We start from the raw sequence: 27,500 nt of genomic DNA on the forward strand, positions 1-27,500 counted from the left end.
AGGAAACGGTTGTTATGATCCGCTTGGGGATTGCATCTAGAAGTTACTAGTTGATTGATTGATTGAAATATCACTATCTATAGCAGGGATTATGCTATTTCAGTTTTCCGAGTTCTGAGAAAGAGTGAGCAGGCTTGTGACTTTCAAAGTTGGGATGTAAACTCAACTTGGGGCCAGTTGGTTGCGTTGTTCGACAACAATACGCCATCATGGAAATGCGCATGCGGATTGATGTCATATGGATGTTTAGTGATGTGATCATGGTTCTGTTTTCCTTAAATATAGGAAATTCCAGTACCAGATTAACGGTTTGGATTGCAGACAAGGAATGTAGGTTTTGGATCGTAAGTCGGTGTTTTTTGTATGCATTTGCATGAAATCGTTAATGTTAAAGTGGTTATGACATGGAATTTCATAGGTCTTCAACTGAAATCTAGAATTCTCTTAGGATGTGATTGGTCCTTATCTGGTAGATCACCATGGGTGTGTTATGCATTCCAAAAGTCAGGGACGGTTTGTACATGGTTGAGCCGGTTTGAGTTATGATTTGGTTTGAAGACTAGTGGGTGGTAGTTCCAACTCTAAGTGGATAAGAACTAAGTATTATGTTTGGAGGATCATCAATATGTTTGAGTTCATAATAATGGAAGAAGGCTTCATAGGGATCTATGGTTCGAGTATGTGGGATCTGGGTTCAAAATTTGGGCATGTCGGGGGGATAGAGCAAGCGACTATTGGATGTGTGTGTTAAGGAATACACGAGTTGTCTTGTAGCAGGAAGTAGATGGTCAAGGAGCTCAATGTAGACATTGCTTGTTTTTTTTATGCCAATCAATAAATGAAGAGGAGATAAGATTGCTAAGGCTGAGTATCAGTTGTTAAGGAATATGTCATGTAGTTGTATGGCTTGCTATTTACACTCTAGATTGGCCAATGAATAAATGAACTAGCAACAATCTCCCAATTTCTAAGTTATGGGTTTTCAAAGGGTATGTATGTAACATCCCAATTTTCAAGGCCAAAAATTTCATTTTTAAATCAGTTATTACATAAACCCATCAATGTAAAAACATTCATAATAATATCTCTTTTCAAACCAAAGTGTCAATAACCAAAACATATTATCATAAAACCATATGAGATTGTAATCCCAAAGATCTCATGTGCAGCAAACATAATGTGATTTGTTGCGATCAAGCCGACTCCTTTCCTTTAAACACGAAGTCACTGAAACCAAAACTGGAAACTGTAACCACGAAGCTTAGTGAGTTCCCCCATCATACCACATACCATACAATCACAAAGCATATATACTTCCAGACAATTTTGCGGTGCCCGACCTACCCGGTACGACCATTCTAGGGTGCCGACCTACCCGCGTCAAGCAATTCTGGGGTCCTGACCTACCCGTCGTTCCTAACAACCGACCCTCAAGGACTATTCCACCCCTACTCCTATTATCACATATATCATAACATAAACATACTCTCAGACATATATGGGGTGTCCGAACTACCCTTCGGTCCTACCAACCGAACTTGGGGACTATTCCCCTCCTACTACCACTATCACATATAACATACCATGCCAGCATATAAACATATCATCACATACTATCATACATATCTAGGGTGTTTGACCTACCCTTCGGTCCTAACAACCAAACTCTACTACTATCACATACAACATATCATGCTAGCATATAACATATCAGTTAGTAGCAAACCTAGATGATATCACAAAGACAGTAATCTAACATACAACTCCTACTGGTGGGCTGGCATTGTGGCCGTAGACCCGCCGCTATTGGAAGGTAACTCACCTCACACTGCTGAAGTCCCGAAGACACAATCCCACACTTGCTGAAGTCCCGTAGACTCGACCCCAGCTGCTGGCAGATAGATTCCCGAACTGTCAACACCAAAATAACACCAATTAACCAGATCTATCTCCTCTGGGAAATCCATAATCCAATCCGTGAATTTTCATATCCTCACCGGTGCACCCGAACTGGCGGGTACTCTTGTTCTTCCCGCGTCCTAACAATGCGGTCATGCTATCTACCAACCCAGTGAATGTTGCGGTTACACCCACAGTCTTATGTCACTCTAGCACTATCTGCTAACCTTGTGAATGCTACGGCCATGCCCGTAGACATACATCACTTCAATGCTACTAATTGCTAGTGAATGGTATGGCTACCCCCATAATTTTACAACACTTTCCATACTAACTCACTGCTAGTGAATGCTATAGCTCCCCCCGTAGTCTTACAACACTTCCCATACTAACTGACTGCTAGTGAATGCTACGACTACCCTTGTAGTCTTACAACACTTTCCATACTAACTGACTGCTAGTGAATGCTACGGCTCCCCCCGTAGTCTAACAACACTTTCCAAATTGGGTCGAACACACACTCGACCTAACATACCACTGAACTTGAGTCCTAACCAGAACTGTAACTTGGTTCCCGAAACCTGCTATCACGTGACCCTATTGTATTAGTACCGCACCCACGCTTGTGATCAAAGCATCATAGTAAACCACGAAATCATCTAAACCCTCTAGCAGGGTGAGAATCGGTGCTTCGCACGACCGATGTCTGAGAGTCTCGAGGTTGTCTGCTGCTCAGGCCCCCAGCGAAGGGCCACCTGCTTCTTGGTCAGTTAGGCCAAAGGAACCATAATATCTGAGAACACCCACATAAATCTCAAGTAATAACTCGCTAGACCCAGGGAATTCTGAATCCCAGATTGAGACATCAGAATCTCCTACTGCATCACGACCTCTATCTTGGCCGAATCAACTAGAATACCCTTCTGGTCGACAAGGTGGCCAAGAGATTGCACCTTGCACAACCAAAAAATACAGTTAGAGAAATTTATAAAGAAAATCTCTCCCCCACTTATATTCGACTAAGTCTTCACATTACATGAGAATTCAAGGATTCTCAATCCTTCTCGCTTTCTAATATCCCACTGATGACAACTTGTGCCTGCGAATGCTTACGTTTAATCGCTGATTAAACCTTGAGAGCTCCTATCCTCGGAATTCTCGATGAGTACTCTTGAAATCTAATTCAGTTTGACACCTCAATCCATCTAACATGCTATTAATTGAAGACCTTAATCTTCACTCTAGCTAACGAATCCTTGTTCCCACTCCTAATCTTTCAGTACCACTGAACTCTAGCCGAACACAGCCCATGTGAAAACACAATTTTCTTGAACATCCAGTGACCAACCACTTATGCATCTAACACCTGCGACTGTCACTACCCTCTTCCTGTCACCAGTTCTGTCCTAGCAACGGTAGTGCCTTGAACTCCAAAGTTCACCCATAAATAATTACCGATCATACCTGAACAATGATAGAACCTCTGAACGCTAACTTCTTTGGAGAACAATCACTCCAACCCTGATCGAGTATCCTCTAAATAATACTCCTGCATAGATCCAACAAAGATCCAAAATGATAACGGTATGCGCAGAACCCACTCAGCAAGATGCGTCCCTCTCTGGGTTCATCAAGGACCTTTCGACATGTAGTATGGCATATATGATCCTTGGTAATACAAACACTAGCAGAAAACTGACCCGAGGTCTGACTTATCCAAACTCACTCACAATTCCAAAGTGGTACGTATCCCCAACATCCATCTAGTAGCAATAGAAGATGACATACCCGCAACATCTTGAGGAACACTAATCACCTTCTACTGACATGATCAACCCTGCTACCTTGAAGTAACCTAAACCCTCAGAGTGACAAACTCCCTTATGTATTGTCCTGTACGTGTTGCACTGACTCCATCCCCGCTGTCCTTTCACCTAATGATCATAAATCATGGGTCTCTTCCTGGGACACTTACTATACGCACCTAGCATAAACCTCTCTTCTCAATGTGCTCCAAATCGATCTCGCATCTGCAACCTCATGAAAATCATATCCCTCAGGGTCTGACACCCTACCACGCTCACTAACTCACTTGCCAATGGCTAAGCTGCAGTAACTGGAACATCCTCTATCCCCAAACTGGGTCACAAAATCTTCCTTGAAGTTTCTCAGATTCTTCAAGACTTTCACCGATTCGCATATGAATCAAATGATTTTAGTAGTACGGGCCCAATACTACCTTCCACACCTATCCATAATTTCCTCAGCAATCCTCCCGGATCCTCCGAGTCACTTCCTCAATCGGTACACCCAAGTCTAACTGAGCCTCACTATAAATCACAAAAATATATCCTAGGCTTCCCTAGGTTCCTGAACTCACCCAATCCTCAGTTGCTGAAAGATTCCCAGAAATGTCAACTAGCTACCTCATGAATATAGCCACATGCATGAGAGATCAGATAATCCTTCAAGTAACATACTCATCCCTATAATGGTTAGACTCAAACGAGAGTTGCGCAATAGGTTCAAATCTATCACTCTGAGATTATCCAGCCTGTACCACATGTGACTTAGCATATTCACTTAATAACTAACTCACATTACTAAAAGTACCACAAAGCACAAAGCAAGCAACATTTAGACAATGGAAAATCTAGTCATCATATTCCAATCAATTTATTCTATCCACTAATCAGGAATCTGTAAATGCAATTCAAAAGCTCATACAATCAGGCATAACCTAAACAAGCTATCCTATTATTGACTGATCAGTACTAACAAGCAAGTGTACAAGCACATACAATAGGCATATAAGGCACCCTCCTAGATTCTTAGCCCTAATCTATCATGCAATTCTCATAATCATATGATAACATATCATCTCGTAACATGTATGGATATCTTGGGGAAGACTTACCTAAGCTTGGTTGATTGCACGCATCACACATCTTGTTCTTTTCAAAGTTCTTTTCTCTTTTCAAACTTCTTTTATAAAATGATTTTATTATTGAAAATATTCATACCAAGTCCTTAGTTTGAGTTCAGACACACCTGAGAGTGTGCCCGAATCCCTCAAACCAAGGCTCTGATACCAACTTGTAACATCCCAATTTTCAATGCCAAAAATTTCATTTTTAAATAAGTTATTACATAAAACCATCAGTGTAAAAACATTCATATTAATATCTCGTGTCAATAATCAAAACATATTATCATAAAACCATATCACAGTGTAATCCCAAAGATCTTATCTGCGGAAAACATAGTGTGATGCGCTGCAATCAAGCCAGCTCCTTTCCTTTAAACACGAAGTACCTGAAACCAAAACTGAAAACCGTAAGCACGAAGCTTAGTGAGTTCTCCCATCATACCACATACCATACAATCACAAATCAAACATAATGTCAGGAAATTCTGGGGGTGCCCGACCTACCCGGTACGGCCATTCTGGGGTGCCGACCTACCCACGTAAAGCCATTCTGGGGTTCTGACCTACCCGTCGGTCCTAACAACCGACCCTCAGGGACTATTCCACCCCTACTGCTACTATCACATATATCATAACATAAACATACTATCAGACATATCTGGGGTGTCCGAACTACCCTTCGGTCCTAACAACCGAACTTCGGGACTATTCCCCACCTACTACCACCATCACATATAACATATCATGCCACCAAATAAACATATCATCACATACTGTCAGACATATCTGGGGTGTCTGACCTACCCTTTGGTCCTGACAACCGAACTCTACTACTATCACATACAACATATTATGCTAGCATAAAACATATTAGCTAGTAGCAAACCTAGATGATATCACAAAGACAGTCATCTAACATTCAACTCATACTGGTGGACTGGCATTATGGCCATACACCAACCGCTATTGGAAGGTAACTGACCTCACACTGCTGAAGTCCCGAAGACACAATCCCACACTTGCTGAAGTCCCACAGACTCGACCCCAACTGTTGGCAGACAGATTCCCGAACTGTCAACACGAAAATAACACCCAATTAATAATTGGGTCCCAATACATAACCATAAGTACATTCTTTGGGTAATTACTATATTACCCCTAGCTTGGCTTATTCAAGCCCAAGGCCCAATCCGTAGGCCCAAATTCAATTATGAATCAATGCCCAACACATGGCCCAATTTTCCAAATTTGGCCTAGGCCTATACATGTTCTCATTCTAAGGCCCAACATCATATAATCGTTAAGGCCCAAACCATGGCCCATCTAAGGCCCAATTTTCCAAATTGGGCCCAATCCCCTTTCATGGGCCTTACCCTAGGCCTATTAAATTACTCTAGACTATTTGCTTGATCGGTGTTAGCCCATTTAATAACCCAATCATCAAGGCCCACAAGAAAGGCCCAACAAAAACCCAAGTGAGATTAGGGTTTCTCATAAAATGATGATTATGGTTAAGTTTCCTACTTAACCCATTAAGCACTTAATCCATTAAGTCCAATATTGCTTAGACTAATTTCCGCCAATGATTATTATTTAATATCTCAAGTTACTAAATAATTCTCGTGTGTCCCGATTAATTTCCCAAAATTAGGGTTTTGATTGCATTAGGGTTTTCCAACCTAAATACTAGCCCATTTATTAATTTGTTGGACTTTTAGGTTATTTTGGGCTTTATTGGGCCTATCAAGCCCACTAGAAAGTCATCAAGACCATTAGGGTTTTATTGGGTCAATTAGAGTCCATTAGACTCATTAGGGTTTTCACTAATCCCATTTGGCTTCATTGGGCCCATTAGGGTTTATGTCCCCTATCCAAACACCACAACGAGTCACCATACAATGAGGCACACCACCACCCGACACGGCGGCCGGTGGCAGCAGGAGGCGGCAGCCACCACCCTAAGGTGGTGGTTTCCAATATCTTTTATTCCATTTATGGTTACAATTTACAATGCCATTCCGATTAACACACCTACACACTCTAATCTAATTACAGACACACGGCTACCTAATGGTGGTCGGCGGTGGCGCATGGTGGCAGCTACCATCCTATAGTGGTGGTTTTCTTCAATTTTCGGCAAATATTACAACTCCACAACATCACCCTCGAAAAATATGCAATAGCACCCAACTATTCGCATACAGCCACCCACTCACGGTGGGTGTTGGCGGCTGAGAAGAAAGAGCGATGGCAACCACCATGGGTGGCAGCATGGTGGTTCTCCTTGAGCTTTTCTTTCGAATGATCAGCCCTTTACACCATGGAGGAGAAACAACACACATACACACAAACACAACAGCAGCTGTAGCGAAAGACGTTTGCTCACTAGCAAGTCCCCGTCGTTGCCGGTGACAAGAGCTAGGATTGACATTAGCGGCGAGAGCGGAATCTTTTTCTTCAGCGGGCAGCGCATCAGCGGATCATTATAGAGTTATGAGAAAAGAAGAATAAGAAGAGAATGGTGGTACCTGCGGTGGCGACACAGTGGAGACAGCGGTTGATAGTGGTTTTGTCGGTAACAGGTCTGTGGTTGGCTTTGGTGGCTAAACGACTTCATTTTGCCGACTGGTGAGGTCACGGGGATGGCTCAACATCTTCAGTGGCAACATTGTGGTGGTATCCAGTGGTTGACTACCGTCGGTTGGGAAACAACACGCTCACCGGACTCTTTGATCGGAACCTCGAAGAAAGGTGGCGGCTAGAGAACTCCAATGATGGCGGTTGCACTTTTGAGTTAGGTTAGGGTTTGTGGAACATTAACACCCGCCTCTATCATAACTTTTCCATAATGGCACAATAAGCCCCTCCCATCTGAGTCCCTTTCAATATTAGGCCATAATTTACCATTTAAACCTCATCCATGTAAATCCTTTACAACTTAAGTTCGGATTTTACACTTTTAACCCCAAATCTCTTAAAGTGTGACAATTAACTCTATGAGACCATCCTTTTATACATAATTATTTATTTTAGGGCTACGAGTGTTTCATTAGTTTATTTACTTATTTAACAAATAAACGGGTGTTACAATGTACAATGGTAAGTTCATTAGATATTGTCATGAATGGTGTATGTTGGCCCAGTGATTGTGATTGTTTATTTCATCTACATGTGGAACTTTTAGTGTTGGTACATTGTTGGATGTTGGAAGACTCGTGAACCAGCTATTTTGGATATAGTGAACTAATAAGGGTTGGATGCAATCTGAAAATTTTTGGATTGATCATCTTTGCTTATAGGAGCAGTGGTTGTTAATGGAATCTCAGTGAGTTAGGGGCTTATATTTTGTACATCTTATGGATTTGAAATTGTAAATTGGTTAAAGTTCACGATCAATGTGTTTTGAGTACTTCATTCCACATGTTTGGTGGTGTTCTTTGTTAAAGAAAAATGGTGGGTTCTGATGATTAGATCTCATGGGTTCTCGGTCTTAGGAAGCATATGTTGGGTTATGAGCAAAACAACAATCCTATGGTGTACATGCAAACACTATAGCTTTGGATCTAGGTTTTCCTAATTATACATGTAATAATCAAACAAAGCTTGTAAACCCTAAATCTATCATAGAGAAATCGAAATCAACATAGTTAAACAAGTAAGAATGTTACCATTCAATTGTAGCTTGAAGATCCTTGACTTTAAGAGCTTAATATCACAAATGTAATACCTCTAATGAATCACAAACACCGAAAGCAATTAGAGAATGTTAGAGAGACAGGAGGAGGCTCAAAATTGGCTGGTGATCCTTCTAGGGTTTCAAGTGTCTTTCCCGGAGGTGTTTTAGAAGATGTTTTGGTACAAGTCAACCAATTGGTCTTCCTGGCGGTTTTCTATGTGATTGATTTAGAAGAACAAGTGTCCTCCAAGTCTGGTATAATTTTACTTCGGATACCATTTTTGAAGACATCTAGAACAAATATTCATGTGTATGCGGGAAGCTTAACGATGGAGTTTGATGGTGAAATAATAAGTTTTATCATTTATGATGCTATGAGATATCCTAGTGATGTTTCATCCTTATGTTTTGTTGATGTTGTTGAACCATTGACCCAAGAATTGTTTGAATTGTCTAATAGCGACATGTTGGAGATGATTTTGAGTAAAGGATTTGATTGTGGAAAATTAGCTAAGAAGTTGAAGCTCTACTCACTAGACCCTAAAGTTGAAAGATTGGTTAACAATTTAGATATCAAGAAAACCACTCAATTTAGTGTGAAGCAAATTGAATTACCTCAAACCCACGTAAGATTACCACCCTCCCTTGTTCAGCCACCGGAACTAGAATTGAAAGCCCTACCTCAACACTTGAAGTACGATTACTTGGGAAACAACAAGACTCTTGCGGTCATCATTTCAACTCACTTAACTGAATTGGAAGAAGACCAACTCCTCATGGTGTTAAAGGATCACAAGGAAGCCATGGGATGGACGATTATGGATATCAAGGGATTGAGCCCCTCCACTTGTATGCACAAGATCTTGATGAAGGATAAATGCAAGCCAAGCTAGGACGCACAAAGGAGATAATCCACCAATGATGGAGGTGATCAAGAAAGAGATTTTGAATCTCCTTAATACGGGAATGATCTATCAAATCTTGGATAGCAAATAGGTAAGCCTGGTGCAAGTCACTCCAAAGAAGATGGGAATCACGGTGGTCGAGAACAATAAAGATATGATGGTCCCCACCTATGTCCAAAACGGGTGGAGAGTATGTATTGACTACCACAAACTCAATGCAAGCACAAGAAAATATCATTTTGCATTGCCTTACATTGAGCAAATGCTAGAAAGGTTGGCCGCAAAATCTCACTATTGTTGTCTCGACGGGTATTATGCTTTTCAGCAAATGCCGATGGCACCGGAATACCAAGAAAAGACAACATTTACATGTCCATTTGGCACTTTTGCATACTGGAGAATACCATTCAGATTGTGTAATGCCCCAGCCACTTTCCACCGTTTCATGGTTAGCATCTTTTTAGAATATGTTGAAAACATAATTTGAGGTGTTTATGGATGATTTTAGGGTATATGGCAACTCCTTTCAATAATGTTTGACCAATATCACCAAGATTTTAAAAAGATGAATTGAAACAAATTTGGTTTTAAATTATGAGAAATGTCATTTTACGGTGAGTCAAGGTCTGATCTTCGATCACATTGTGTCAAAGAAAGGAATTAAGGTAGATAAGGCTAAAATAAATGTTATTTAAATCTTACCTTACCCGACTTGTGTTCGTGGTTCGTTCTTTTTTGGTCCATACATGTTTCTACCGGTGATTCATCAAGGACTTTTCAAAGATAAGAAGACCAATGTGCCAACTCTTGCAAAAGGATGTAGATTTCGAATTCAATGAGCCGTGAAAAGACGCTTTCGACAAGCTCAAAGAGCTCCTTACATCCGCTCCTATCAAGCAAGCACCAAATTGGGATCTCCCCTTCGAGATCATGTGTGATGCAAGCAACTATGCTATAGGTGCCGTTATTAGTCAAAAGAATGGAAAAATCTCCCATGTGAACTACTATGCATCATGAAAACTAGACAACACTCAAAGAAACTACTCTACCACAGAGAATGAGCTATTGGCCATAGTGTTCACTTTGGAGAAGTTTAGACAACACCTACTCGGTACCAAGGTCATAGTGTATTCGGATCTCGCGGATCTCAAGTACTTGATGACAAAGAAAGACGCAAAGCCAAGACTCATCTGGTGAATCTTATTATTGCAAGAATTTGATTTGGAAATTCAGGACCACAGTGGATGCGAGAATCTTGTTACCAATCATCTAAGTCGGATCACTTCAAATGAATCTCATCTCACGTTGTGGGACGAGTTTCCGGATGAGCATCTCTTTTCCCTTACTCAATCTACTCATTTGTATTCCAATATCTTTAACTTCTTGGTTACAAAAAGGTATCCCCACACATTCATGGGTGCTCAAAAAGACAAATTAAAAAGTGATGCAAAGTATTACGTGTGAGATGAACCTTATTTGTGGAAACATTGTCCCGATCAACTCATTAGGCAATGTGTTCCCCAATAAGAACATCAATCCATTTTGCAATTTTGTCATGAATTTTCTTGTAGGGGACACTTTGGACCGAGCCATACCTTGAGGAAGGTCCTTGAGAGTGGACTATTTTGGCCAACTATGTCACACGATTGTTACTTGTTTTGAAAAAGTTATGAACGGTGCCAAAGGACAGGGAACATTTCACAAAAGAACCAAATGCCACAAAATCCAATCCTTATTTGTGAAGTTTTTGACGTATGGGGGATTTATTTTATCGGCCCATTTCTCGTCTCATTTGGCAACGTTTATATCTTACTCGTAGTTGCATATATTTCTAAGTGCATTGAGGCCAAAGCCACAAGATCAAATGATGCCAAAACTTTTATCGAATTTTTAAAATCTAATGTCTTTGTAAGATTTGGTGTGCCTATGGCTTTGATTAGTGATCGAGGTACGCATTTTTGCAATAAGATGATGGATGCCTTGCTACGAAAGTACAATGTAACCCATCATGTCTCTAGTGCCTACCACCCTCAAACGAATGGTCAAGCGGAAGTTTCGAATCGTGAAGTGAAGTCTATTCTTGAGAAAATGGTAAATCCTACAAGAAAAGATTGGAGTTCAAGGCTTGATGATGCCTTGTGGGCATATCGAATTGCGTACAAGACCCCGATAGGAATGTTCCCATTTAGGTTGGTATTTGGAAAACCATATCATCTTCCTGTAGAACTAGAGCACGGTGCATTTTCAATGGTCAAGCAATGCAACTTCAACATTGATGAGGTGGGAAAGCAAAGGAAGCTTCAACTTCAAGAGTTAGAAGAATTGAAAAATAACTCTTATGAAAACTCGAGAATTTACAAGGAAAAAACAAAGCTTTTCCATGATAAGTCCATTACCCGCAAGCATTTTGAGCCGAGGCATAGGGTTTTGCTTTACCATTCATGAGTGAAGTTATTTCCCGGAAAACTGACCTCATGATGGATAGGTCCATTTATTGTGCTAAAATTATTTGACCATGGAGCGGTTGAGATCCAAAGTGAAGAAACGGGGAAAATATTTAAAGTCATAGGGCATCGTTTGAAACCTTTCTATGAACGTTTTAGTGCAATATCCTGGATGTCATCCAATTGGCTGTTAGGTATACTGAAATTGAAAGGGAAGGATGTGTCGCCAAAGACGTTAAACAAGGGCATTTTTGGAAAACTTAAAGTTTTCATCTTTTCTAATTCCGAATAAATGTCTTAGATAAATCCTTTTGAATTTGACATTTGTTTTTCTTCCTTCCTGCTGTAAAAGAGTGTTGGGTTTTAAGCCTCGATATTCATTTTGGTCAAAGGGAGAAATTGAGAAGTTGCAGCAGGACACACGCGGTCCGCATGTACTCTGGGGTGTGTCCTCGTTAATAAAAAAATGGTCCGCGTGTGGTTTCCAAAAATGTTCGCGTGCATCTTCAAATTTAGGGGTTTACAAAACATTTTAAGAGGACTGCGTGTCATCGCAAAAACGTCTGCGTGTTTATACAAACAGTCCGCGTGTATTTGGAAAGGAGACCACATGAAAATATCAAAAGCAGAACAATTCCAGGGCAATCCACACGGACCGTTTGTACTTGCAAAACTGTCCGCATGGGGTGTTGACTTTCCTTGACCTGTGTTTTGACCAACTTTGACCACGAATTAAACTAAGCACAAGTTGATTCGGCCCTCTTCTGCCTCACTTCTTATATTTCTCTTCCCTAAACTCCATTAAAACAACCTCCATCTCCATCACTAAAACACAATTTCCCATCAAACCGCCGGTCGTAATTTTGTGAAACCACCGCCATTCTCTCCCATTTTCTGAGCTCTACAAACCAACCAAAATCTGGTCCAATCTGTTGCTGTAAATTTAGGCGCCACCACCACCATCTTGCCACTTTCCATCCATTTTCCAGCCAACTTATGCCACCTTTCGCGATTCCGACACCACCATTGTGCTCCTCTTGGGTAAGGCTACAAACCCCACGAAAAATATCCCTCAAAGCTCGCCGGAAAATTTTGTCATAATCTCAAGCCGTTGCTGGATTACTCAAGTTTTAGCGGTAAAGTGCTTCTCACGGAGTATTAAGCAAAGCTTTAAGATTGGGGTGGACTGTTGCAAGATTTTCAAATCCCGAATTTCCACGCGTAAATTTTCAACTTTCAAAAACGATGATCACCAATATGCATGTTTTAGAAAAACAATTTATATGGTATTGCATATATCGAGTCTAGGAAATGTTTCTTGCATTGATTGTTGAATTGTTTTAGAGGTCCATAGGGAGTCTATTGGTGATTTGGATTGAAATATCAATTTTTGGGATTGCGGTTCGTGTAATGTTAGTTTTGTTACAGGTTGATCATGTCCACATCAAAAAAAAAAAAGATCGGCTGCCACCCGAGGCAAACCCCCGCTAGAGCTCAAAATGATGAACACGACATTCCAAGGTTTCGGGATGCAAAGGTGACTGAAAATTACAAGAAATGTTTCCTTAGGAAGGTTTCCTCCACCAAATTTGTGTGCTAACCCACGCTCATTTCATTAGGGGTTCTTGAGTGGGTCACTCAATTTTTCCGTAACATCAGGTGGGAAAACCTTCAAAAATCATGCCACACACTTATGAGCTCCCTACTAGAGATTTCCTTGCCGACTGCGGGTTCGACAGCGAGAGAAAAAAGGTTGCATTCCAACTTAAGGGGGAACGGTCGTAGATTGATTTTGCAATGATAAATAACATCTTGGGCTTACCTTCCTCGAACACATTCACAGTTTTCGATGCCTTGCTTGTCGATATCAACCACGAGACTTTTTGGACAGAAATCATTGTGGGGATCTTTTCATGTGCCGGTCTCGATAAAGAAACCTCCATCATTCACCCGTGCCTCCACATTTCCCATCGTATCTAGGTGTGCACTGTTTTTACCCGTAAAGAAGGCGTCCAAGTCACAAAAAATGAGCTCTTTTTCCTTTGGTACATGATGGGACATGAAAACCCACCGATCCTGGATTTTGCCTTGTTCTTCTTCCACAAATGTGCGCTCATGAAAACCAAAACAAATAGTGATATTTGCATTGGACGATTTGTCACACTTTTAGCCCGCAGTCTTGACGTTGAAATTCAAGATGACTATACACCCATCGACAACAATATTCTCGTGGATGAGCGGGTCCTCAAAAATATGCATCACATCCATCATAGGAACAAGAGCAGTTTTAGGACAATGCTTATTTCCACGACCGCACTCAGTGGAGACTAGTGAGGACCATCATTCAGTCAGTCAATGAGGATTTGCTCCAGACTCAAGATGATAATGAGATGCATGTGGATGACGATCCCATCGATGAGCCCATCCATGGTGGACAACAATCCTAGCCCCAAGCACCTCCCGGATATTACCCGCTTCCCCCTAATTTTTCCGATCGATTTGAGGCTTATTTTATCGCTAAACAAATCATGTCTCATCAGATGCATCGTATGTGAGGGTGGTACCAATCACAAAACCACTTTGAGAACATACCACTTCCTCCTCCCTATCCATACCCTCTACCCTCTCACCCTTATCCACCTCCACCTTACCCTATCTTTACCCGCAATACCCATATCCTCCTCCAAATCCCTTGGTTTAGGTACTTTCTGCTCGCCCCGAGCATTAACGACAATGCTTATTTCTAAGCTTGGAGTGGGGTAGTTTCCCTTTTCTTTTTGATTTCTCGTGAATTTTAATTAGGTTGCATAGCATTTTAGCCTTAAATTACATTTTTTGTATAAAACTCCAAAAAGATTTTTTTTTCTTCTATTTCAATTTTTATTTTTGCATGGCATTTAGCTTAGGGCATAAAAATTCATGCACTTTTGTATCTCTGTATTCTCATCTACGAATATTTTTACTTGAAATGCACGACACACCTTAAATATAATTCTTTTGGAAAATCACTTAACAAATAAGAATTGCTCTTAAGGACTTTCAGTTGTTGCTTCTTCTCTTACATATACGTGGCGAGAGAGTGCAAGTAGTTATGCATATGAATCGACTTATGGCAAGTATGGCATAAGTAGGGGGACAACCTAGCCTCGTGCCGACTAGTCCCTCACTTGCATTTTCCACGCAAGCCACAATCAAACCCCAAAGAGCGGAATAAAAACTAGATTGTGCTATTTTGAGATCTTTAGTGTCCAACTGCTAGAATTCATATCATATCTCATTACTTTATGATTCGGAGACATTTTCCCACTTGATATCGAATTAGCCTTTGTGTAGTTGTGCTGGTTTGGCCTCTTGTTTGGTTTAGACTTAGATTCCTCTTATAGTTATATATAGTTATGTTTTTTAATTTTATTTTCAGACTATTCTTGTAAATCTCATGTGGTAAACCAAAAAAGTGAGCCTATATATATATATATATATATATATATATATATATATATATAAAGAAAAAAAGGTCAGGCCATGGAGTTATATCCATTTCTTTGATTTTGTCGATGTTTACTTCTTTTCTGGGTTTTAGCTCATGTAATTTGTGTCTAGTTAATGTTTTTCTAGTTAGATTCCATCTTTTGTTGGCAACTATGATGGCGCGCTCTACTCACCATGTGCTCAACTCTTCACTCTACATGATCTTATTTTGGTGGAAGCACTTATTCTTCTAGATGGTGGTGGTTTGCCAACCATTGTATATAGCTCATTCCTTGCCATTTTTTGCCCGAGTTATCTTTTTCCAGGTTTTATTTCATGGCATGGGGTTGAATTTGTGAGGAGTGAGGAACATTCTAACCGAGGGACACTTTCTTATGGCTAGTGGGATAGATCGGACCACGAAGCAATGTCACATAAACCATAGTAGTGAAGTATGCATGCTTCTTTTGCATCTTAATTAGCATGTATCCCTTGCTAGAAAGGTAACAAAATCTCCTCCCTCAATGTGATTCTTACCCCTAAAAATAGATTATATGTTTTTATGTTGAGGGTGTTTTGTGAATTTCCACCTAATATGTTCATTCATTTTTCTTTTTAGGATAGTTCAACCTAAGTTCATTTTAGTACTGTCTTACTTGCAGAAAAGCAAAGTTCAAGCTTGGGGTGATTTTATAGTTTTGTTTTTATTACTTCCTTTCATAGTTTATTTCTAGTTAAAACCATCTCATTCTAGTTAATCTTCATGCATATTTTCTCTTTTTGTTATTTTTCTCCTTTACCGGGTGCTTTCCAGTCAATTAAGCATATTTTGCAGGATTTACCGGACACTCTTTGTTACATGAGATATGGAAGGAGTGCAGGACAATTGGAGGCTTTTGGATTTCTTGTGAACATCAGGTGGTGCAATTGGGCTCGATGTCAATATAAGCAAGAAGTGTGTTGGATTTAATCTTTGTTTGAGGACTCGAGCTATGGATGACAAAGGGAGCATTGGACCATCATTGGAGGCTTTGGAATAGCACAATTAGGCTCCCAAGAGTTATGCATGTGGGCTGAAGTGTGAATCAAAAGATTGGGCCGGAATATATTTTAAATGGACTAAGTCCCACAATCTACGACACCCATGTAGTCTGCGTGGATCCTCAAACGATCTGTGTGGATCGTGCAAAAATGATTTCGAACTTTAACTCTTTGACCCTATTTTTGGAAGGGTGGTGGATGGCTTTTGGGGAGCTTTTGAATCAGGGATTAAACACTTTTTGATGGGGGGTTTGAAGCATTATTCATCATTAACACTCTCAAGAACCACTCACTTTCTCTCAAGAAGGCTTTGGAAGACTTGATATTTTGAAGACTAGTGTTATTTCTTTCCCTCTTGCACTTAGAACAATGTTTGGTATTTCTAAACTACCTTGTATTTCTCTTATCTTAGCTATGCTTGGCTAGATTTCCATTTGTTTGATTAGGGCTTACTCCATGGATGATTAGTTGCTTTGAAGAGTTATTATTGTCTTTTGTTTGAATTTTATGGATATGTTTTCTAGTTAAACATCTTGTTGTGTTTATTTTTCTTTGATCATGAGCTTAAATGAATGAATGCTTTTTTTTTGACTAATTTCTTGGTTAAGTAATAGACCCTCAAATTAGTAAGCAACAAATGGTTTATATGTTTGTTTTCATCTCATTAGACCATGGAAATATTTCCTCCATAATGATACTGTAAGCATTTGATTATCTTATGGACTTGGTAACTCATACGACTCAAAGCTAATTGATTTTCACAAGATTATATGCCTCATTGATTTTGTAACTTTAATTAAGGGAATGTGTTAGAGCTCCTCCAACTATTTTAATATCTATGAAGAGTTGAGGTAATTTGTGCTTATGAATTGCTATAGCCAAGTTAAACCAATTCACAAGTGTTGTTCCTTTTAGTCTAATGATTAGTCCACTATGTCATCCATGTGGTGTATCCCAAAATCATCCAATTTCAGTTCATTGAGTTTAATCAAATATTTTACTTGTTTACTTGTCATATTTACATTCTAGATAGTTTTAATTTTGTCAAACAATTAAAAAAGAATTAACACCCTCCCCATTTTACTTTCTCTTTTGTTTTACAAGTACTTGAACAAGTGATTTACAAAGACATTTAAATGGAACCAATCTTTGTGGAGTCGACCCATTTACCACTATACACTATTTAGTGTGTAATATTTAGGGTATTCATTTTATTGGCCTCGATAACCACCATCCAATCAGGGTAAAGACCTAGCCCGACTGTTAGCGGATTTATATTGGTCGGTCTAAAAACTAGCATCACTATACCGTCGCACTCTCAAGTCATCACTCCTACTGTGGGTTAGGAACCATTCCTTAGTCCTTCATAGGTACTTGAGAATGTTTATTATTGCGGTCCAATGTGCTCTACTAGGGTTCCCTTGATATATGTACTGACCATGGTCAAAACAAAGGCCACATCAGGGCGAGTAAACATCATAGCATACATGATCGAGCCAACAACGGAAGCATAAGGTACATAACTCATCTTTGCTATTTTAGATTCGGTACTTGGGCTTTGAGTCTTAATCAACTTGGTATTGCTTTGGATTGGTAACTGCCCTTTCTTGGAATTTTCCATGCTGAAACGTTTCAACACTTTATCCAAGTAAGTACATTGACTAAGTCCTATTAGTCTTTTACTCCTATTTCTAAATATCATTATCCCTAGAATATAAGCAGCTTCTCTGAGGTCCTTCATATCGAAGAACTTCCCAAGACAGGACTTAACCTCTTGCAAGGTTGGGACGTCATTTCCTATGAGCAGTATGGCATCCACATACTGAACGAGAAAGCTAACTATTAGGGTACTTTGCATCGACAAAACCCTCTGGCTAACTCATGTAAACATATTTATACAACTTCCCATTAAGGAAAGCAGTTTTGACATCCATCTGCCATAATTCAAAATCATGAAACACAGCTATGGCTAGCATAACCCTTATAGACTTAATCTTCGTTACTGGTGAGAAGGTCTCATCATAGTCAACTCTGGGAATTTGAGTAAAGCCCTTCGCAACCAATCGTGCCTTATATCCTTATTGGTTTTCTTCTTGAAGATCCATTCGTACTCGAACATCTTATGACCTGGCACATTCTCAACCAAGTTCCAAACTTGATTTTCATACATGGACTGAATCTCTTGTATTACGAAAGCCTCGAAAACATAAACCTTGATATGTGCCAACGAGGGATATTTCCATGTCCACATCTCGTGAGGTGTTTTGGCAACCTTCTTATTTGGGACTAGATTAAGGATATGGACGGCATTCTCTAATGCATACCCCCAAAGTGTGATAGTTAACGAAGCTTGACTCATCATGGAATGAACCATGCCCAATAAGGTTTGATTGTGCCTCTTAGCCACACCATTCAACTATGGTGTCCAAGGTGGCATCAATTGCAAAAAAATTACGCATTCCTTGAGGTAGTTATGGAATTCAATACTAAGGTACTCACCTCCTTGATCGAATTAGAGCATATTAATTTTCCTACCCAACTGATTCTCCACTTCTAGCTTAAACTTTTTGAACTTTTCAAAGGTTTTGAACTTGTACTTGATTAAGTAAATATACACGTATCTGCTATAATCATCGTTAAAAGTCACATAGAAGCGGTTTGGATCCCTTGTTGTGGATCTAAAGGGTGAACATACATCGGTATGTATGAGAACTAATAAACCCTCACCCCTTTCACAAGTACCAATGAAGGGTGACTTGCTCATCTTTCCAAGTAAACAAGACTCGCACGTGTCATCATCCCTAAGGTCGAATGACTCCAACACTCCATCCTTTTAGATTTGGGCTATGTGTTTCTTGTTGATATGTCCAAGACAACAATTCCATAAGCACGCTTTATCCAAACCATTGGAAGAATCAATATGCAACACATTATTTCCAATGTTGTCTACAACCATCACAGTTTCATATATTCCATTACAAGGAAATGATTCAAAATAGAAAGTACCATTAAACAAAGCATTAATAGAACCAATTTCATTATTAAATGAAAATCTAAAACCTTGTTTATATAAACCATGAAAAGAAATAATGTTTCGTGTTATTTCTAAGGAGTAACAACAATTATTCATCTATAAACCTAACCCACTACTAAGCACTAAAGAGTAAACTCCAATCTTGATGGCAGGCGATGCTTTCCTATTCCCCACGATCAAGTTTATCTTCCCATTATCCACATCCCTACTTCTTCTTAGACCCTGTAAATCAGAACAAATGTGAAAACGACATCCTATATCGAGGACCCAAGACATAACATGTGATGAGTTATTAGATTGAATAGTACGAATACCTACGAAGGTGGGATTTATCTTCCAATCCTTGATCTCCTACAGGTACTTTGGGTAGCTTCGTTTCCAATACCCTTTGCCATGGAAGTGGAAGCACTCTACATCCTTCGGGTTGGAAGAGGTAGCACCAGGACCAACTTTGGCTCCACTAGAAGAAGTACCATCATGGGACTTTCCCTAGTGGCTCTTAGAAGGAGCCTTCCTCTTCTTTCCTTTTCCTTGCCCAATAGCCAAGATAGGGGCGGTAGTATTAGGAGTAGATGCAATAGATTTTCCTTTTAGAGTACTCTCAGCAGTCCTTAGTAGGCCTTGCAGCTTGCTTAGGGTGACCTCCTCCTTGTTCATGTGGTAGGTCACATGAAACTGTTCGGAACAATGAGACAAAAAGTTACAATGATATCTATGGTCAGCTCCTCATTGAAGTTGACATTCAACATCAATAAGCACTCCATATACCTTTTCATTTTCTCTAAGTTGGTCATGATGGACACTCCATCCTTCATTTTAGTAGTGATCGTTGTAGTGATGATCTTGTACCTTTACTGCCTAGCACTTTGATGGTACCTTTCCATGAAATCTTGGTGCATCTCGAATGGATAGTACTCATTGTAAGACTTTTGGAGTTCAGCAGACATTGTTGCGAGCATGATGCAATGAACTTTCGTAGCATCTCTCTTATGCGTTTTGTACGCAAAAATTTCCTTGGGAGTAGCAGTGTTGTGGTTAATCTCGTTTAGCTCCTTGTCAAGAACATACTCTTTTTCCTCGTAATGGGAGACCATGCGAATGTTGCAGATCCAATCGTTACAGTTGGACCCATCAAATATCACCCACCCACACAAGTTCATGAGTGATAGAATGAGCCAGAAGGGGTTGTGCGGGAAGCGTTGTTGTTTGGAGTAGATATCTGAAAAAGAAAAGGGACAAAGTTTAGATTAGATAAAATAACTCCCTAATTTAACACCCAAATAAGAAATTTGGGCTATGACCCAACACATTTATTTACAATTCAGAAGAAGGATTTGGTAATCTAATTGCAAATAGTTTGATGGTAAGTAAATGACAATTTACCAATTTCCACCATGAAAAACGAAAAAGATAATTAAGTTTTAAATGAATTGAAATTCCAAGATATGCCCTTCAAGTTTGTGACTGGGATACCGAGAATCACAAACAAGGTGTGAATGACCATGCAAATGTATTTGGTACTATCGATGTCATTTACCAACTAATTAATGTATCGATTAACCGCACACCTCTGTTGACCTATGAAAAACAGCAAGCTGGCCTTTGCCACCCTTTCTAGTCCCAAATTAGTTTGCCGGTTATCTACGCATGCTCCACTAACGACTTGGCAATGCGTAAAGTATAATTTCATGCAATAGCATGATTATCACATTTTTCCTAAAGTAACAAAGATTGGGAATTTAAAAGAACATTTAGTTACTTTATAGATCATTATACTTATTAATGAGAAATTAGTTTCCCTATCCTATACGTTCGGCTAACGACCCTTCACTAGTCAAGAGTGCATTGGGTAACAGTGGATACCCAATGACGGTCATTTTAAAGGTCGCTTCCTTCAACACCCTTTATAGACTAGCTTCGTGAATGAGACCTACTAATGGTAAGACTAGCTTATCTTATACATATATATAATCATTAATCTTATAATATTATAATAGTATAAGTGTTGAATTTTAAACTTGTAAAATTCTAGGGTTTAGAATTTAAATATTTCAAAATTTAAATTATTAATCAAAAATTTAAATTTAATGCTTGAGGGCAGGTTTTCAAACTTTTCAAAACCTTCTAGATCAAATTTCAAATAATTTAATTAATCAAATAATTTGTGATTATCTAAATTTAACCTAATTAATGGCAAACTAATTCATATTAAATAATACAATTAATTCATTTTATCACATAAACAAGTAATTATCTTATTATTTAACAATTATATTCTAATTGGATGAGGATAATTAATACCATATTGAAAAAATCGAATTTTATCAGTTAAAAACATTTATGATAATTATCCCAACCCAATTCTAGTCAAAATCCCGAAAATTCTGTTAAGAGATGAGCCGACTCGCCAAGTCACAGATTGGACTTGCGAGTAGCCCTGACTCATCGAATTCATCAGGGGACTCGACGAGTTCATCAGGCAGATGCATATTTTTCGTCTTTTTCATCTTTGAACAATTTAGTTATGCATCAAATGCAATAGAAAAATGACCTAGTCTCTGATACCGTTGTTGGGTTATGAGCAAAACAAAAATCCTATGGTGCACATGTAAACCCTAAGCTTTGGATCTAGGTTTTCTAATTGTATATGCAATAATCATCCACAACTTTTAAACCCAAAATCTATAATATAGAAATCGAAATCAACATAATTAAACAAGTAAGAATGTTAACTTTCGATGGTAGCTTGAACATCCTTTCCTTTGAGAGCTTAGTATCACAAATGTAATACCTCTAATCGATCACAAACACCAAAAGAAATTGGAGAATGTTAGAGAGAGAGGATGAGGCTCAAAATCGGCCAGTGATCCTTCTACGATTTCAAGTGTCCGAATTTTGGATGGCATGGGGTCTCTTATATAGCTGAAGTATTAGGGTTTCAGTTACATACCTAATCTAGTTGCTTAATCCCTAAGCATCCTACAGCAACCTTCCAAAATCCTTATCATGGACGAAATCTAGTGGGCTTCCACAAGGATTTCGTCCATCCCTATCCTTAGGGATCCTCAGCCTATATTTCAATTATCTAATAATTAAAATATCAGTCCCCTTAATTCAATTAACCTCTTTTGGCCACACAATTAATCCTTGACCAATGTTAATCAAACAATATGATTTCTCTTTTAATATATTATTCTCATAATATATTAATAAATATCATTTATCCTCTTTCTCTATTATTCATCCAACCAAATTTCTTTGGTGAAGGCAACCCAAAAGGACCATGCTACTATCGGGTCAAGTACGTACCAAATATAGTAGCAACAATTTATTAAATATAAACTAACACCGTTACTAGGAAGTAGACTATAAATCCAATCATGGTAACAGGAGAAGATTGGCAATTCACAATGATCAGGTTCATTCAAGAACCCAAGAACTAGAAGATGATGAGTTATTAGATGAAATTGTGTATATACTTGTAAAAGTTGGCTTCACCTTGCCATTTTTGATATCTTGAAGATACTTCGGGAAGCTTCGTTTCCAATGCCCCTTGTCATTGTAGTAAAAGAATATAGCCTCTTTGGGAACAGAACAAGGTGGATGAACAAAATTGGACTTTCCTTTATGGCCACTATTGGATGACCATGTATGAGACTTCTATTCCGATATTGTTTAGGAGGACCTTTCCTCTTTTTACCCTTTCCTTGTCCAATGGCTAGGACAGGAGCACTATCAGGAGTGGAGGAAATACATTTTCCCTTCATTCTTGTTTCAGTTGTCTGGAGCAGATTATGTAATTAAGCCGGGGTGGTCTCACTTTTGATCAGATTATAGGTCAGAATGAATTGATCATATAAACTAGGTAAGGAGTGTGGTACTATGTCAGGGTGGTCTGTAGGAGATTATTTAATTAACCCAGGGTGGTCTCACTTTTGATCAGATGATAGGTCAGAATAAATTATCAAAAAAACTAGGTAAGGAGTTTGGTACTATGTCAACAGCCAACTCTTTATCAAATTGCACATTTAGTCTCACAAGGCGATCCACGTAACATTGCATCCTTTGTACATGGCCACAAATAGGTTTTCCCTCCTTTATCTTACATGCCATGAGGGACTCAACACTTCGTACTTTTCTTGATGAGCTCAATTTTGGTGCTTTTCCACATGGTCCTTGTTCATCTCGTAGGGCTTGTAATCCTTATAAAACCTTTGTAGCTTATGGTTTATGGTGGCTACCATGATGCAAGCTACTTTTTTGGCATTATCGTTGTGCTTCTTGCAGGAGGCCAATTCTCTAGGAGTGGCCTTTTATTTGTGAATATCATTGAGTGCTTTCTTACGAACATATTCTTTATTCTCAAATCGAAGGTCCATTTTGATATTTCACATCAAATAATTGTAATTAGAACCATCCAGTATGCCTTTGGAGTAGATGGAAAGCAAGCAGAAGTTATGGTGTTGGAAGAGAAGGAACCAAAAGCATCACGTGGAGTAGATATTTGTAAAAGGAAGCTAGTTTTAGTTAGACAAGAATAATCCATAATATAATAACCCAAAATAAAATACTAAGGCTAGGATGCAACTATATATCTGACAACTTAGAAAAAGAGAATTCGTAATCTAATTGTAAATTTTATAAAGGTAGGTAAATGACAATTTACCAATTCCACCAAAGAAAATGAAATTTGAAAGAAATTAAGTTAAACGAAATTCCAAGATCTTTTGAGATTCACTAAAACTATTAAATGGTATGTATGATATCATATTACACTCTTTTATTTGTGACTAGGATACCAACGATCACCAACAAGATGTGAATAACCATGCAAATTTGCTTGGTAACCATATTTTCATTGTGATAACCCGATATTTCGACTCTATGTAATGACCTAAAAAGTCAGGTATTGTAACCACTTTTGAAATAATGAAATTAGCGTTGAAAATAAAATGTTCAAAAGTTTCTATTGGATTGCCAAAAATGATAGTTATTGTGTGAAGATTTTCAGAAATATAAAAACACTGAAAACCGAATCATAACGAAGAAGTTATGACCAACCAAAGATTCACAACAAAAAAATGTCATTACGGTTAAACGTAAAACGAGAAATTTCAATAAAATACTTATTAGCCTTAGGTATTTAAATAAAAGTAGTAGTTATCATTAAACCATGAACATACATAAAAAGAACGCTCAAATCTGACCTCGTATGAGGAAGTTATAAATTTTCGAAGTTTGGTATAGCGGTAGACAGCTAAAAACTCGAAACAGAGATCGAGCGACTTTTGGACGGAACGACCTAACTGACAATCGAAGGTCTTGACAATGGTATTTCAACGGTAAAAAGTCTGGCAAAAACAGACACCGGATAAAGAAGTTATGGACTCTTATCGGAATTTTCCTGCCCCAACCTTTTAAAAATAAATAATAAAAATAATTTCAAAATTTGCCGACGGAATCTAAATGAAAGTTGTAGAGCGTAGTCTCACCTACATGTGGATATAAAGAACGTCGAAAACGGAGTTCGTATGAAAATAGATATGAATTTTTAAAGTTTATTAAATAATTAAAATATAAAATTTAATTCAAAACACGGTATTATCCGAAGGAGGAGTCACCGGATCGATCCGAGTTACACCCAGCGTACCCTCGTACGCCCAGCGTACTCAGGTGCTAGGCCTTGGAACGTCCACTTCGCCCCTCTATGCCTCTACGCATCGTCCCATCCGATGTACGGAAGATGAGGATGAGGTAAGCCATGATGTACGCATACGCCCCGCGTAACCTCGTACGTCCAACGTACCGAGGATCTTTAGCCCCCTATAAAAGGGATGCGAGGGTTCTGGGTAAAATTGCTCAATTCCTCTCTTTCTCTTGCATTTTTACACCGTTTTTCATGCAAGTAATATCCCGAAGCCCTATTTTTCATACCCAAGCCCCGAAGGAAGTTTACGCTCTCGAGATTCCCGAGAATCCTGAGAAAATCCGCTTTCTCGAGTCAAGTTTGTGCTCGTTTTTCGTCTCACCTACCACAAGCTATCAAGTGAGTTCATACCCCTATAAACTGCACTTTCAAATGTTTTATCAATGCTTTTTATACACTTTTAGGGGGGAATACAAGTAAACACACGTTTATTATCGTGTGTAACATAAAGTTCCGTTGTATACTCTTTTTATCAAGTAAGTCATATGTGATTCATAACTATTACATGAGAACTTTCGTATGCGATATATATTCTCGATAACATCTTTTCTTTTGGAAATATAACATGTTTATATATATACACGAATCAGACACTTTGAATATACTTTAAATATATGTGATCACTTATGTCACTATAGCTATTATACTTTACATAACAAGTGAGCATTACACTAGGGTTTACTATACGAACGAAACACACACTTTGAAAAACTATAATAGGTATAGTTTATGAGAAAATCATGAACATTTACATACTAGAAACACTATATCAAAGAGATATTTTCATACACAAGAACAAATGGACATTTTCGTACATAAATCTGTTTTATACTAAGTTTTGTGAGACATTTCACGTACTTTTGAGTATGCATTTTAAGTCATGTATTATATACCAAAATCCCTTGTAGGGGAGCGTGATAATTGTGTATAGATCTATACGGGATTGACAATCCCACACCTAAGTTGTTAGCTACAGCTAGGCCGGCAGGCCTGGGGTGACAAACATCATAACTTTCCAACGCTTGAAGAACGTTGTTATACGCATCCTGGTAAAATAACATGGTTATAAGACTCATATGGAGTATTAAAAACACATTAATTTACGAGGTTCTTCAAATTCCTTAGCAATTTGTACATAAACCTAATAATTTAGACCTGAAAAGAACTATTTCATTACAAGTTTTGGAACAATTAAACTACCATCTACTATAGTAGAAAATATGGGATTTTCTAGGAACATTCAAACATGTACAAACCATTTCATTATATTTCATGCAAACAATGTTACTAAGTAATTATGAACTCACCAGCTTAAATGTTGATCTACTCTTTCAAAACTACTTGTATTTCTCAGGAATTCAGTAAAACATGTAAACAAACAGCTTTTGAAGAAGGAATGATGTGGAGTCAGTTTAGTTTCATTTTGACATCATATTGAAATTTGTTTTGAAACAATTACTTTTCAACAATGTAAACTTTTAAATTGTATATATGATGGTTGTATTACTTTCTTTACTATGTATTCAATTGTTATGATACTACATGAAGTCATCCACCCTCGAACGATTCCGCCGTTCTGGTTTGGGGTGTGACAGATTGGTATCAGAGCATTGTTTATAGTGAAGTAATTATATCAAACCACATAAGATATACAAACTATAAATGCATAGGGACTTAAAGTCTCTGACAAAACATTTTTACACCTGAAACGCGTTTCATTTTAACTTAAACTATTTGAGTCGTAAAAGCACAAATACATGCATACAATGATTAATTTGCATAATTAGAGCAATATAGAAGTATTATAAATAAATTGTACAGTGCAGGTGTGCCTTGGGATATGTAATCCGAACTGGGATGAATATAGCCTGATCAACTATATTTGTCCGAAAGCTGACTAACGTATGCCAGGGAGTGTCTGCAGTGGACAACAAATTTAAAACTTACCAAGAGCATATCATTAAGAATACTATAGGAGTATTTGGGTATGTTCAAGTGTCAAACATAGGGGTAAATTGTATGTGCTTTAGCTTATAGTCAATTCTTAACCCTATTCACATATAGACCTAATGGTTGGATTTCATCACCCCGGTGACCCCTACTACCCCAACCAAGGTAACGTAGGATGGATTGTAGATGACCCCGCAGAGGAACCCATGGAAGATGAGGAAGAGGGAGATCCATATAGCTCGGCTTCAAAGCCCGAGGTAATCAATCCGCCAGCCGTCCGACCTCCATCGGTTCGACCTCCTTTCTGGATGGGATTTCAAGGACCAACTCCCGTCTGGGGAAGCCACATCCACCATTGGAGCCAGCAGCAAGGACTACGTCCTCCTTACGGTATGTGTCGGGACTTCTTCAATGTTAGCGGAGGAAGTTCATCTGATCGAGCACTCC

Source organism: Lactuca saligna, chromosome 5, assembly GCF_052625555.1.
Source record: "Lactuca saligna cultivar CGN05327 chromosome 5, ASM5262555v1, whole genome shotgun sequence".
Lineage (NCBI taxonomy): Eukaryota > Viridiplantae > Streptophyta > Magnoliopsida > Asterales > Asteraceae > Lactuca > Lactuca saligna.